Source organism: Colossoma macropomum, unplaced genomic scaffold (genome assembly GCF_904425465.1).
Source record: "Colossoma macropomum unplaced genomic scaffold, Colossoma_macropomum, whole genome shotgun sequence".
Lineage (NCBI taxonomy): Eukaryota > Metazoa > Chordata > Actinopteri > Characiformes > Serrasalmidae > Colossoma > Colossoma macropomum.
This window is the reverse complement of record NW_023494792.1, coordinates 15,633,323-15,649,040: the sequence shown is the minus strand read 5'-3', so window position 1 is coordinate 15,649,040 and position 15,718 is coordinate 15,633,323.

Here is a 15,718-nt window from a genome sequence, read left to right as displayed (position 1 = left end):
ATTCACACATATTTTGGTTGCTCTACATCCCACACCGAATGTATTCCAATGTCAATTCACATTTCAGTGAAACGTCTAGCGCCTCTTGAGAAAATGTGATATGAATTTGCTTACATATCACTTGATACAGTATTTGGTATGTGTCTTCATTTGCAGATGAAGCCACTGAATGCATAACATTTTGAAGATTTACACAATTGAATAGAGAGCATTCTTTTCTATAAGGAAAGTACATAGAGTACCGAGAAAATTAGACAGCAGGAAGAGAGAGAGGACAAAAAAATATTTAACTTCAGAATAGTTCTGCACTCTGCACCCTGCTGACTGTACTTATATCCAAACACACACACACACACACACACACACACACACACACACACACACAATGCCTGGAGCTGTCTAAATACTAACCAACAAAGCTGCACAATACTATCTAATAACATTAACGTCTAAAACACACCCATACACAAAGTACCAAACATGTGTTATTCAAAAGCATTGACTGGGTTTCATAAATCATTGACAGAGACCAAAAATGAGCCTATCATTCATTTGCACTGTGAAATGAATATTGAGTATCTGTCAACCGTTCCAGTGTCACATTAGCATATGTGGCACATTTTATTAGCCTTGATGTGATTGCTTACTTAGGTTGCAAAAAGTAAATCTTTGAACAAGGTTGTTCTTTATAGATAAGCAATCTAAAAGTGTGTTGAAACAGCAAGCTATGCAGACAACATGCAAAGCAGTGTTAGGTGCATAATTGATTCTGCCAGTAATGGTGTGTGTAAAGTATGTAAGCTTAGCAGACTGTCTTTAACTTTAATTAAAATATCAGATGATACGTAACTTTTCAAAGGCCAGCTTTTTTAATCAGAGTTATATGTCACTGTAAATTACCCTGTGAGTATCCAATGAAACAAAACAAACGATAAATTGAGAAAAACATATTTTTTTATGCATGTTTCAAAAATATGCCTCATAAAAAATGCATATTTAGAACAGAGAGCGGGTGAAGGAAACACTGTTTACAGTCAACAGAGCTCGGTTTCCAACAGGTTAGTCATCTGCTGACCTCCTAGATTTCATCCATATGACTGCACTGGAGGAAGATCAAAGTTCCCTTATGAATAAAAGAGGAAGTCCCATCTGTGCATGCAGAATATGCTCAGGACTCTACAGTGCAAAGGAAAGTGTCAGAGCTTGGTCACTCTTACAATGGAAAGTGGGAATACTGTTACAGCACCACTGGGAAGACTAAAGGCTAGCCTGTAGAACCTGTATCATTATTTCAGTTGCAAAATTACTGAGAAGCTCCCAGAAGGGCTATACGCTAACATTTACAATCCAAGTTCATAAAATGAAATGAAAGTTATTTCATATTCATTCTGTTTCAGGTTGAGTGGGTGGAGTGCACTCAAAGCTAAAGGTGCCATCAAGGGTTCTTTGGAGCGATGCCTGAAGAACCTTTCAAATGAGTGCTTCAATTGAGTGTTATTTAAAGAATCATTGAACTGAATGGGTTGTGCCTCACTATTTGTTTATTCGATGACTGGAATAAGCACATTACTCTAGTAACAATGAATGCAAGAGTTTCCTTCAATGCCTGTTGAAATTAATGATTGGCAGATGCAACAATTGATGAAAACAGTTTAGTAAAACTCTTGATGGATATTAAAGGGGAATTCCACTGATATTTCTCAATTTCCTCATACAAACATAAACAAAGTCATTCAGAGTGGTTTGCTGTGAAGTGTTTCATTCTAGAGAAACTTATTGAAGTCAGGGATGGTGATAGGAACCAGACATTCCTGTTCCAGAAAATAGAAACCAGAAAGTTTTTTACATGAAATGGTTATGAATATGCTGTGTGATGCCTAAGATACTGTTTTATAATAGTTTTGAGGTAAGGTTTTGGCCTGAAATGTATTTTTTTATATCCATTTATGACAAAGAGTCACATGCAGGATGATCTAAGGCAAAATACAACCCAAGGAAAACTTTATTTTAAAAATAAATTAAAAATTAATAAAAAAGGAATTTCCCTTTAAACAGATAAACACTGAACTACGCTCCTAAAAATAAAGGTACCTAAAAATAACGAACCTCCTCAAAGGACGTCTTTTCATACTTGTCTAAGGTCAATGAACTGTTGTGTTATCATGAGCATCATTCAATGCTTATCACTCACAGCATGGCCAAAGTCCAGCCTCTCACATCACTCAGCGCTGAGAGAATCATTAAACAAGCTAATACCTTCATCATGCTTTCACAACAATGACATATTTACAGTGTAGAGTACACAGATATATTTTTAAATTCTTATCCACTACAACACAAGCAGCACAATCACTTAAAAAGTTACGTTAGCCCAGTTCACTGAGCCACTAAAGTTAGCTCAGCAAGACAGCATTTGGTGATTTTCATTAAGATAGACCCTCAGGTCTTGTCTTATTATAAAGTCATTAAACTCTCTATTGGTAGCAGATTGGCTCTAATAGGGAGCAGTGAGTCAGTCAGGAGGTAATTGTAATTGTACTGACCATGCAGGTGTCCAATCCACTCCATCTCTGATTCCTGAATTAACTCATTATCAATCAACCCCAAATTGTGATTCGATGTTGCCGTATTTGGCTTTTTGGCCATATCTGAGTTCAACTTAAAAACCTGTGGAAGGAATTCTTTTAAACCTCAGTCGCACAGTTGATCCGATTCTTTGTATGTAGTTCAAGTGAACTTATTTCCTTCCAAGTAAGAAAAATCACAAATGTTGTCCGTAAGAAAGAAGAAGTTTAGAGCCAAAATATTGTCCCTGTCATATCAAAACAAAAACTCTATTTTGTTATTTTCATTATTTTTTTAACATAAATTGAAAACACCAGCTGCTCTTTACATTGTGTGAATGAATGGACCAATAGAAATAGTCCAAAGTTTCTTGGAATAAGATGTCACATTACATACAGCAGTCTCCACTTGCGTGAGGAAGGGGAAAGTTAAATGGAGACAAGTGAAAAACAGGAGTTTCCAAAACTGAAGTTCAAAAAGTGATTAAGAGATCTAGGGAAAATGGGACCACTAAAAACCATGCACTGTAAGTATCAGATAAACAGAACCTAAAGCTTTCATCTCTGAGAAAGGGGGGAAAATTAAGCTCCACTTTTGGTTTAGACTTGAAAAAATCTGTCTATCCTTCCACTGTGAGAAGACAACTCAACACTATGAGTCTGAAAGAATGTGTAGCTGTCAAGACGCCCTTACTGAGAAATGTAAATCAATCAATCAATCAATCAACCTTTATTTAATCTCGGAGAACATTGAGGGTGCCCCTCATTTGCAATGTTGCCGAGTAAATAAACAAAAAAGAAGAAAATCTACAACTCAACAAAGAAGCTGCTGGCATTCTCAGCGGACTGACCATCCCAGAGTCCAGACCTCAACATCACTGAATGTGTTTTGGATTACTTGGATTGTGAGAAGCAGAACCAACTTCTAAGACTACATTTCAACCAACTTTTAAGACTGAACTTGTGGAAAAGTATCCCTGCAGATCTCTTTGAAAAACTTAAAGCAAGTCTACTGAAAATGAATAGTTTGCACTGAATGGATGTTTTGGCTAATAATTAAATAAATGTTAGTAACTTGTGGTGGTAACTTTTGCAAAGTACTGTACATTAAGACTTAAGAACATATTTTCCTTCTCCTATAAAGTTACAAGGTTTTGTAAACATAATAAAAATGTGGCGTCCTGGCTGAGAAGCGCCAGAGGAGGCCATTATTTCTGTTTCAGGAATGATATTTTTATTGAATAAGGCAGAATAGGCCACTGAAAAACAGAGAGAATAGCAGGGAAGGTCACTTCTAGCCATCGGACTCCTCTCTACGGTAAACACTTACCCCACACTAACTAAACCCATGCCCTGGAACAATAACACATCTCAAACTAACAAACAGCAACAACAGCAACAAATGTTTTTTTTACACTGAGAGGGGGGTTGAGGGTGCAGAGAGGGCGGCACAGCTTTGCATACCACGCCTCCAAAGCCCCTTCTGCACCGCAGAGTAGCTGCCACAATAATATACCACAATCTCACAAGACAATGCATCAGAGGAAAAGAGCTTCTTTAACATGTAGCTTCATGTCTTTCATTTGCCCTGGGATCTTTTCCAGCCATTACAGAAGGACATAAACACAGTCAATCTGTACAAATGTTCCTTTCTTGGTTACAAATACTAATTTTTAAATCTTTAAAGTTAAAATCTCATTTTATTTTTTTGTATAAGACATAGATAGCACCCTACACAGAAGAATGACCCAACAGTTATCCGTCAAACAACAAGAGTGCTGATCCAAGGGCACATTAAGCCCTTAAAGCCAGTCAGTCTCAAGTGGCCAGCCCCTGCAAACACAGACTGTGTCCAAGTTTGAACCTCATCAGTGAGGAGAGGATGGAGATCAAAGGGAGGGCAGCAGCTATAAGATAGCTTCTCTTATCTCCTCTCTGCAAAGTTTCCATCGATCCACCTCACTGAGTGTTTGTCCGTCAGCATACTTCCCCCCCCCAAACATTACAATTCTGCTCCACTGCAGGCCCATCGATCCGGCTGCACGTCCGGGTGCAGGCAGCATGGGGCCTTTGTGTCCTTTAATGAATTAAATAAACACAGCAGTGAGAGAAGGAAGGAGAGTATGCAAGGTGGGTGACCTTTGAGGTCAGGAGGTCAATGATGCTGACAGGTGACAGCGGAAAAGGTCGACAGAGTGTGTGGATGAGGTATATGAACAAGTGTGTAGACAGGGATCCTACATAAAACATATCCACATATGTGACTTCACAGGTGTTAGATCACTCAGGAACTTGACAGCAAATGCAGACAGCCTGCAGATGAAAAAGCAGTTTACTTGCAGATACTAATGGCCAATGGAGAAACTCTTAAAATTGACTTAAAATTTTAAGCTGATCTGACTTTTATTTTTTTTTTATAGTGAAATACAGAATTTACTGAGCAGTAGGAATAGATGTTCTTAACTCTTAGAGTTAACATACTTTTCCACATAATTTTAAACCATTTCAGTCATTAGTCATTCACACAATGTCAAAAACAGCTGACATTTTCAAATCAAATAAAATCTAAAAACTGCTAAAGGCACATAGATTTTCTCCTGTAGTTAAATTTGAAACTTTCTTTTAATATAGAATATTTTTTCTTAAGAATATATTTCTTACACCTATAAATGTAGTTCTTTGGCTTTTGTGTTTCTGTGAGGTTTGTGTCATGTTCTTTGAGAAAGTTATTGTAATATGAGATAAGGACTTTTGTTTTGTTTGTTTGCCCATCTCCAATCTACCCTATCAGACATGATGGCAGCCAATGGTACAGGAGCTGGAATGGGGTTTTTCTATCATTGTAAAACTGAGTGACATGTGACTATTTAGGAACCTTCAAGGCCTCAGACCACGCATACAATGGACGCTCTTTGTTGACTGATTCTCACCAGTGACACTTTCGTTTCTGAACCAATCCAAGTCTGCATTGTAATAGTTTTGATTGGTAATGATAATGCAGCAATTGTATATTCAGATTGCCTAATTTACATATAAATTCGCATAAAGCGATAGCTGTTTTGATCAAGTCTAGGTTAGGCGGAGAAACACCTGCAGGTGTTCTCAACCTCAAAGACTCTTTCTCTATCTCTCTCTCTCTATCTCTCTCTCTCTCTCTCTCTCTCTCTCTCTCTCTCTCTCTCTCTCTCTCTCTCTCTCTCCCTCTACTCTTAGCGTTAGCCTGCTGATTTTCTTTAAGGTTTTGTGTGTTTGTGTGAACTTGGTAACCTAGTAAGATTATTTTTCTCTTTTTTTATCTACCTTTTAATCATGTTTCCTTTTTCATCTGCCTGTAATCCTGAAAAAATAATTTTCACATTAAATTTCATAATCTATTTGACTTTTAAATTCAGTGTGTGGTCTTCTCTTCTTAGTTTTTGGGGTATATCGCGTCACAGAAATTATGAATGGGTGTTTTTTATACATTTGCAAATTTGTATTTCAATTACACTGTGGCAAAGTCAAGTTTTGATATGGCAACATGGTGTAACATATGATGTCATACACATGATCATATATGGATTAATCCATGAGACGTAACACGTTTCAGCAATCCTCTATTGCTACGCTACAAATCCAAATGCTGAATGAAAGTGCTGATACAAATGAGCGTATGTGCTGTGATAAGCCTCTGCTTTATTAGGATTACTGTAAGACACGTCTTCATTCTGAGAGATGCCACTGCGGTTGAGGTTGACAGTAATAAATTCATTCTTTCAACTTCCTCTATTGTATAGTGGCAGAAGCCATGGATACAGATGGCAAGCTCAGCTGTTTGTTTACACTTAGATCAAACAGAGTTGACTTTCCTTTCTCTCAGTCAATTATTCTTGAGATAAAAAGGCTTGACAAAGATTATCTCCAGGTTTCCTATTATCATTAATCAGCATGTTGACTGTGCCGTCCTTTTGTTCAAGTTCAAACCTCCATTCAGCCAGACTAGATATCCGAGGTTTGCCAGACAGACAGACCATGTAAATTACTGATCTAGAATCAGCTTTTCTCCTTTCCTTTCCTGGGATATCTAACCAACACATCATAGCAAATCTCATATTTACAGCCTTGCAAATCATGCATGTCAGTTTCTTTGTCAGTTAAAGGCAATGGAAAGAATATTTAATTGATAAAAGCAAACTGTAACACCGAGAGAGTATATATAATATATATATATATATAAAAAAAACACTGAGTGATGCAACGTGTAAAATGACTGTCCACTTCATTATGTATGCCTCCTTGTATCTACACTCTTTATCCATTTTATCAGCTCCACTTACCATATAGGGGCACTTTGTAGTTCTACAATTACTGTACAAAATCTGTTTCTCTGCGTACTTTGTTAGAACCCTTTTACCCTTTTCTTCAGTGGTCAGGACCACCACAGAGCAGGTATTATATGGGTGGTTGATTCTCAGTTCTGCAGTGATGCTGACGTGGTGGTGATGTGTGTGGACACAGTGTTTAAAAACTCCAGCAGCACTGCTGTGTCTGATCCACTCATACCAGCGCAACACATACTAACACCACCACCACCACGTCAGTGTTACTGCAGTGCTGAGAATTATCCACCTCCCAAATAATACCTGCTCTTTGGTGGTCCTTTAGGGGTCCTGACCATTGAAGAACAGGCACCTATATGGTAAGTGGAGCCGATAAAATGGACAAAGAGTATAGATAAAAGGAAGTGTCCTTAATGATGTGGCCAGTTTGTGTGCATAGATGTTTCAGGGCAGGTTTTATGAGCATTACAAAACAGAGAGGAACCACACCGAAGCCTCAGTGCAAATCCATATTTAAATCCCACCACCAGAGTTTCAAAGTAATTCAGAAAGTGGCCCACCAGGTTCTCAAAACCCCTTCTGAGCACTGACCGTTCTCTTTTTTGTTTGCAGCTTTGAGCTAAGGCCAGTCGAGTGGGCTGGTTCTGTGTGGTGAGCACAATGTTTGTGTTTCCATTACAAACCGATAATTGCTGAGTAATTATGTCTCTTTTGAGGCCCTTCATTGAAAACAGCAATAGCAGTAATAGTATTAACATCAAAGACAGTGTGCTGTTAATATTCATTAGGTTCTATGAAGACAGCAAGGATATATCAAGCTTGGTGATGAATCTCATCAAAACTCTTCATAGAGAATTTAGATGGCTGTACATTAAAGTGCTAAGAAAGCTGTTCCAATTCATTGTACATTATTCCACACTTCATGTGAAAAATAAGCTCTTTACAGCTTTACTACTGTAAAAAATATTACATTACATTATAAAAATAAAATTACTGATTTAAGAGACAAAAGCATGTGTGCCTATATACTGTGCCATAAAAAAAGGTTTATAAACCCCTCATCATCATATTCAGGCCACCATCCAACTGTTGGTACAAACAGAGGTCTGGTAGTCTCAACTCTCATTTATGATTTTCCAATAATTTCTAATCGAAACAGACAGACATATCTACTATAATTATATCCATATAATCTTCCCCATCTGACTAATTATATGTTTCATCAGAGTTTTGATGATACTCATTATGTCATCTTTCCCAAGAAACAGAGATAAACAGTAGAATCAGGAACAGCCAGTTGGAATCCTGAGGAAATATGCCAGACATGCTGATGATCTACATAGCTAGTGTAATCTTATCATATTCTCAATTAGCTCAATTCACAGATGCTGCATTTGATTGGTTGACTGGCACTTACACCGACACATACAAGACACAACTAAAGCCAGAGTGGTCCTCACTCTCATCATATTGATCATAGATTCAACAGTGGTTCACTGTACAGTCCTATGCAAAAGTTTGGGCGCCCCGATCAGATGACACGTTTCATTGATTGTCTAAGTTAACATGTCCTCTACAGAGAACTGCACATTTCAATGCACAATTAGCATTTATTTGCTGAATGTAACATATAAAAAACACAAAATGTGGATTATGCAACGGTTAGGACACATTTTATATTTTAGGTTTTAATGACTGTATTTACAGTGGTCCATGATACCATTTAGGTGTTTTCAGTACAGCTAAATTGTCTTATACAAGTCTTTTTCTGTCTCTTATGGCAATAGATACATCTTTCGCTAATTCATTAGGATATTACTGCAGATTAATTTTGCTGTTTTGACCTAAACTTCTATACTTTTGTTTGGCCATCTTGGACAGGCATTAATCACATTATCATGAATTACAATTACCTAATATAACAACTATTGTAGGCCTCTGTTTGGGATAGAGTATGTAGACTGTGAGAGACATCCGGGTTGTGAATTCTCTATCAGTTATCTTAATGTATAGGACAGATAATGTCTGTGTTGGATCAATATCCTGAATTTCCAACAGTCATTCCAAAGAAAGAGACAACTGCAATCAAATTCTTGTGTTTTCTTGGTCAAAGCCATGCTTTCCTATTTCATTCTTATCTCTGCCTTAGCAGTACTGCTGCAAATTCAAATGTCCTAGGTTTGTTTTCCTATTCTCTGCAACCTTTATCTGAAATCAATGAAGCTTTGCAAAGAAATTTTATAATCAATGGCTTTGTTATTCATCATATATAACACATTCCAAATGTGTTTATGTATATGTACTTTAAAGTACACCCACTGCTGACACAGGTGTCAAACTATGAACACGCAGCTTGTATAATCTCGACAGAAAAGCATTGCCAATTTAATAAGACATTCTGAAGCAGCTGCACATGAGCCTAAAATCACTGCCAAGAATCCCCTGTAAGAGTGCAAGACCCCCAGCACTGGGCTGTGGAGCAGTGCAGCTACATTCTCTGGAGTGATGTAAACATTCAGTACCTTTGGGTCTCAAAAGGTGGTCCTATAAATTTATGGTTAATACACATTTAGAAATAAAGTGATGAAGCTAAATGAAAGCATTATTTACAGTGTTTTCAGTATTCTGAGGCAGTTGTTACACTAAATAATTGACCAGTGGGCAGAGCCCCACCTGCTGGGGGAAAGAAGAGGGGAAAACAAAAACAAAAAACAAGTGCAATGTCTCTACATTACAGCTCTATGCTGCTTCATTTTTCTATAAAAACTCACATGTACATGCTGACTGCACTGTCATTCTTGTCTTTAAGCTTGATTTTTGCCATATTGCATGATTAAATTAGACTATTTTTGATTTCATGCAGGTTTCCATATCACTGCAAAGTGGATTCTACTGCAGCTCATAGAAATGTATTAAGAGTAAAAAGCTTAATGTGCACATACAGTGGAGTATGAATGCTGTTCAAGCCCATGAGAAGTGGCAGTGTAAACAGGGATGCAGATTTTGGCACATTGTGCAACTGATGACACAGCTGCAACAGTCCTTCATCACGTCCCCATCTTACACTGCAGTGCAAGCTGATTTCCATCATGTTCCCTAAACATCTTTCAAATAAACGCACTTGCATATGGTGTAATCAATCATCTAATCATGGATTACAATTATTAGCATGATAAGTCTTTACTCAATTTTACAAGATGAGATTGTTAGCAGCTGCTTCATTACCTACTAAAAACAAAGCAGAGAGTGTGTTTCCCAAAAATTGGACGGGGTAAATTATGTGGACCAAAGATGAATTTGAAGATTTTAAACAGCTCTTGGAGAGTTCCTGACATAAGCATTCATTTACATTAACGGTTATTTTCTACTGAGAAGTTACTGAATGTGATATATCAGCAGAATTGGGATGTAACGGAATACAAGTACCCAATGTATGTATGATTCAGACTACAGAAATGACGTATCTGTATTCAGCCCACGTTACACTTTGAAAAGGCAGTATTCAGAATAATTCAGAGAACTTTTAGAATGCTTACTCAACAAATTAAAAAGCACACAATCTTTCAAAGAAATTCTATGAATGCTTATTTAATAACCACTTAAAAACGTGTGCATGGCATGTAGCAAACACATTCATTATGCAGATGGGAAAAAGGAACTCAACAAATGGCTTCTTTACAAATATTGTGGTTCCTGCTAAAGCGTGAGTAGACCTTGTGTGTGCTCGTCATGGCATTATGTTACATAACATTAACTAAAAATGGCATAGATACCCACTTTATAGTGAGCATGCAAGATTTGTAACAAGTGCTTTCGAAAGTGCTTGTTTTTAAAAATATTAATCCAAGTCATTCAGTCAAATGCATTTAAAGGTCAGTGTATTGAAACATGCAGAAATGTGTTCTCTGTTGAGGATGTGTAACTTAATTTCACTTAGAAAATCAACAAACATGTAATCTGACCAGGGGCGCCGAAACTTTTGCATACGACTGTATGAGTCTTTATGTATAGATGTCCACCGGAGCACTTTTGCTGGGTTCATGAGACAGGTGGAGTAGTGCTCAGGGGATTGTGGTAGCTGCAGTGCACTAGGCAATAACCAAAAAATCAACCATAACAAATTAATAATGAACCAATAATCAGAGAAGTTGAGAATTTCTGAACCTCTCTCAAATAATAAGCATATTTTTCACGAAATATTAAGAGAAAAATTAGATGAGGAAAACTGCCAATCAGTAAACATTAGGAGGAGTCTAAATAAAGTAAAGTAAAAATTGTAACAGTTTTCTTCTTTTACTTTTTGAGATGTATTCTAAATATATTCTGCATGCATATTGGCCCCTTATTATTGAATGAATTTATGACAGTGAGTTCAGTATTTATCCATCACTACTTTTTCAAAGTATTCTGCCTAACTCCGTGTTTATCTATGTGGAAGTTATCAAATTAAAACAACTGTTCATGAAAAGATTAAACTATTATGCATGATTAACACGATGCTATTTGAGTATTTTCTCTCATGTTGGAAGAGAACAAACAATAATGATGTTGTGTTCTTAAAATACAGCAAGGTAGCCTGTCTCATAATACTTCTGTCTTTTCTTGACTCAAACGTTCTGCCATGGTCCAGTGAGACCCACAAAGAAAGCTGAACCCCCCCACTATAGCAGGACTGTTCAGAACTGTTCAACAATAATGTTCAGCTCCAACAATAATGAACATAAAGCTCTGTAGAATGACCCAATCAGCACACACGTGTTTTTAAAACAGAACGCTTACATAATTTAGTACCTTCTGAAACATATGGACTGAATCCTGAAAAGTGGAGCACTTAAAAAATCCCCTTCTTGATGTTTGATTCATGTTCACTTCATTAGCTCATTATAAAAAGCTTTGAGGGATTGCTGAATTATACACACATTAAATACACACAAGATTAATGCAGGCACTTAAAGATGGAGCGACCTTATAGTTGTAGTTGATAGCTCTGAGAGCTTTGAACTTACACTTTAAATCCTGTGATGGTTTGGAATAAAACTGATAAATCAAAGTAACTTAAACTTTTACTTTTTGGGGGGTTTTATATATGCTTATGTATGCTATTATTCCCCGTAATCTCCATTCTAAATTCAACACAAAAATATATAATAAATTACAAGAATTATCACATATAAAACTATTTCAAAAGTAGCAGATTTATAAAGTAGCACTGTATAAAACCACTGTTGTACCTTTAAGGGTACTTTTGCATTGTTTGTACCTGCATGAACAAAAAATGTACCTGCACAGAACCTTTATTTCTAACAGTGTAAAGGTTCTAAAAACCAGTTTATTTAAGAGTAAACCTAACATTAAAATGGACGAAGGTTGTAAGTGCTACTAATCATGGCAATCAGACATTTGTTTAAAGTTTATGAGGTGGCCTCTGTTAATGATCAGTCTTGCACAACTAATTATTTGCACTTCAAAGTGCTCAGAAATTGAGTTTTATCCTGATGGCTGAGGAAGACACAACATCACAGCTCTGAAGAGTTTTGTGGTTAATTGGGATGTTTGATGGAAGTATCCAACCCCCTGGCGGGCTAAACAAAAACAAACCATGGCACTCATGCTGAGCGAATATATGAGAATGTAAGAGAAAAAGAGAATGTGAGAAAATGAATGACAAGCAAATGAGCAGAGTAGAAAAGTGCACGTTTGAAAAAAAAATCACACCTTCTTCTGTGGTACAAAAGCAGTACTTTCATAAGATAACAATATAAAGTAATAGAAAAACTGTCACTGAACAGAAAAACCTACTTTTCTTTACACTACAACATTAACAACTTGTGGCTGACTGTACTTGTTTTATAATGTGCTTAATTGCTCTGTGTTTCTTGTGGTTTCTTTATTTACATTTTGTAGTTCAGGCGCCCTCTGGGTATTTTAGGAACTATATACAGTGCTCTGTAAAAGTCTTAGGCATCAGAGAAAATGATCTGGAAAGCCATTCAAGAAAACTAATATTAAATATTAAATACAAATTAACAATACATTGTGGTTGGATGTGTGTGAGTATGTTAGCTTAACCATTTCCAAACCTCTCCTCAAGGAAGTCCAGTATTTACAATTACCATCCAACACCTGCTTCAGCCCATCAGTCCTTCATTAAATTAAATCAGGTGAGCTGTTGATGGAATTAACCACATCCATGCAATTGTAACCAACATTCTAATAAATGAGGAATTCTTGTTGCTTTTTAATGTGAAACATCTGAACATACAGGCCTTTTTTAACTTCCCATTAAATTCCACATTGATCGCAAAATACTTCTACTGACCTATAAGGCTTTAAATGGCCCTGCCCCACTAGACTATTTGGTGATTATGATCTGCCATGCCTGAAGGTGCATGCTCTTAATCAGTACCTAGAATTATGAAAATTACAGCAGGAGGGAGATCTACAAAGACCCCAGCTATGGAATAACCTTCCTGTCAGTGTTCAGAATTCCATCCCAATCTTGATCTGTAAGCACAGGCTGAAAACCTGCTTGTGTTATAGTTTTTCTCTTCAGACAAAGTACACATCTGGGGGTTCATGGACATTTAATTATTGTCTGGGAAACCAGCGTAGAGAGTCAGTCAAGAGCAAATGATGTTGGGGTGCTTACATCTTTGACTCTCATAAGGTAATTGATGGTGGAGTTAAAAGGCGCTGACGTTTTGATGTCTGTGCTACCTTTTTCATCTTTTTTGGTCAAGATGGTACAGCCAGGCCTGCCAGAGTAGTTCCTTATGCTAGCCTCCGCTATCATCACCATATATATCCTGTGTTAGGCACTGTGTGCCTCGAGTGTAACTAACAAACTGTTATCTCTTTCATGTGCCATCTGATAGGATGCTGATGCAGGATCCTGAAGTACTATACCTGCTATGGTTCCTTCTACCCTCTGGACCTGCTTGACCACTTCATTTCCCCTCTGTGCAACAGAAATAGTCTACCATTACATCCCTCTCAATTCTTCATTTGTAATTTAGATGATTGAATGCCAACCCCGACATCAAATCTTAACCTGGCCCTGAAAGTTGTAAATCTACCTTGCAATTATTTTATGTCTACTATGTTCTCATAATCCTGTACATTGTCACTGTACAAAGAAAAACATAGATCTCCAAAATAATAACTTTACAGAAGAAGACAAAATGTTAACATTCAATGTAAGTTAATGTAAAGAGGTGTTATTTCAAGTAATTTTGGATAATCAAAACATAAACAAAAAAAAATGCAATGATGTGTAAATCATTTAAATCCTATATTTTATTGAAAATAGTACATACAAAGACAACATTTCAAACGTTAAAACTGAGAATTTTTGTTTGAAAAGTAACAGAGAAAAACTGAGAATTGTTTATTTGAAAAGTATGTGCCCATCTTAAATTGGGACAGGGCATGTTTACTGCTGTGTTGCATCACCTTGGGAACTGATGAGACCAATTGCTATGGTTGCTGAACAGTTTGGGGTCTCCCTGGATGTATTTTTGTTTCATAATGAGCCCAATGTTTTCAGTGGGAGACAGGTCTGGACTGCAGGCAGGCAAGTTTAGCACCCAGACTCTTTTACTACAGAGCCATGCCTTGTAGTAGCTACAGAATTTGGTTTGGCAACACCTTGCTGAAACAAGCAAGGCCTTCCCTGAAAAAGATGTCATCTGGATGGCAGCATATGTTGATCCAAAACCTGTATATATCGTTCAGCATTAATGGTGCCTTTACAGATGTGCACGTCACCCATGCCATGTGCACTAATGCACCCCCATACCATCACGGATGCTGGCTTTTAAAATGTGCACTGATAATAAGCTGGAGCTCTTTAGCCCAGAGGACACAGCGTCCATGATTTCCAAAAAAGATTTTCAAATTTTGATCCGTCGAACCACAGGAGAATTTTCCACTTCCCCTCAGTCCATCTTAAATGAGCTTCTTCTTCTTTGCATGGTAGAGTGTTACCTTGCATTTGTGGATGCAGTGGCGAACTGTGTTCACAGATAGTGGTTTCTGGAAGCGTTCCTGAGCCCACGCAGTGATTTACACTAGAGAATAATGTCTGTTTTTAATGTAGTGCTGTCTGACGGCTTGAAGATCACAGCCAGTCAGTATTGGTTTTCGGCCATGTCCTATGCATAGAAAGTTTTCTCCAGATTCTCTGAATCTTTTAATGATATTATGTACTGTAAATGAGAGATCCCCAAATTCTTTGCTAGTTTACACTGAGGAACATTGTTTTCGAATTGTTGCACTAGTTGCCACACAGTCTTTCAGAGTGGTGAACCCCTCCCCATCTTTACTTCTAAAGGACTCGGCCTCTCAGAGATGATCTTTTTATAGCCAATCATGTTACTGACTTGTTGATAATTAACCTAATTATTTGTGAGATGTTCCACCAGGTTACATTACACAACTTTCAGTCTTTTGGGCATATATTTTTCAAAAAACAAAATTTCTACAAGTTTTTACATTGATGTATTGTCTTTGTATTACTTTCAATTAAATATTAAATGATCTGCTCATTGCATTGTTTTTATTTCCATTTTAGTGTCCCAACTTTTTTGGAAAAACCACTATACAAATAAAATTGTAAAACAAGGAGGGTTACTCAACACAGGAGATTAAACCTCTATTAAATTATCAAAAACCCCTGTCCTCCCCTTGAATTGCTTAAGCCTACCCACATAAAATCTTGTCTTTATGGTTTTACTGACTAAGCAATATTTCATGGAAAGGCAAGATATACCTCATAGAAGTCTCACCACACAGCTTTTACAAATGTACTTTAAAAACCTTTCAGCTAACACCTTT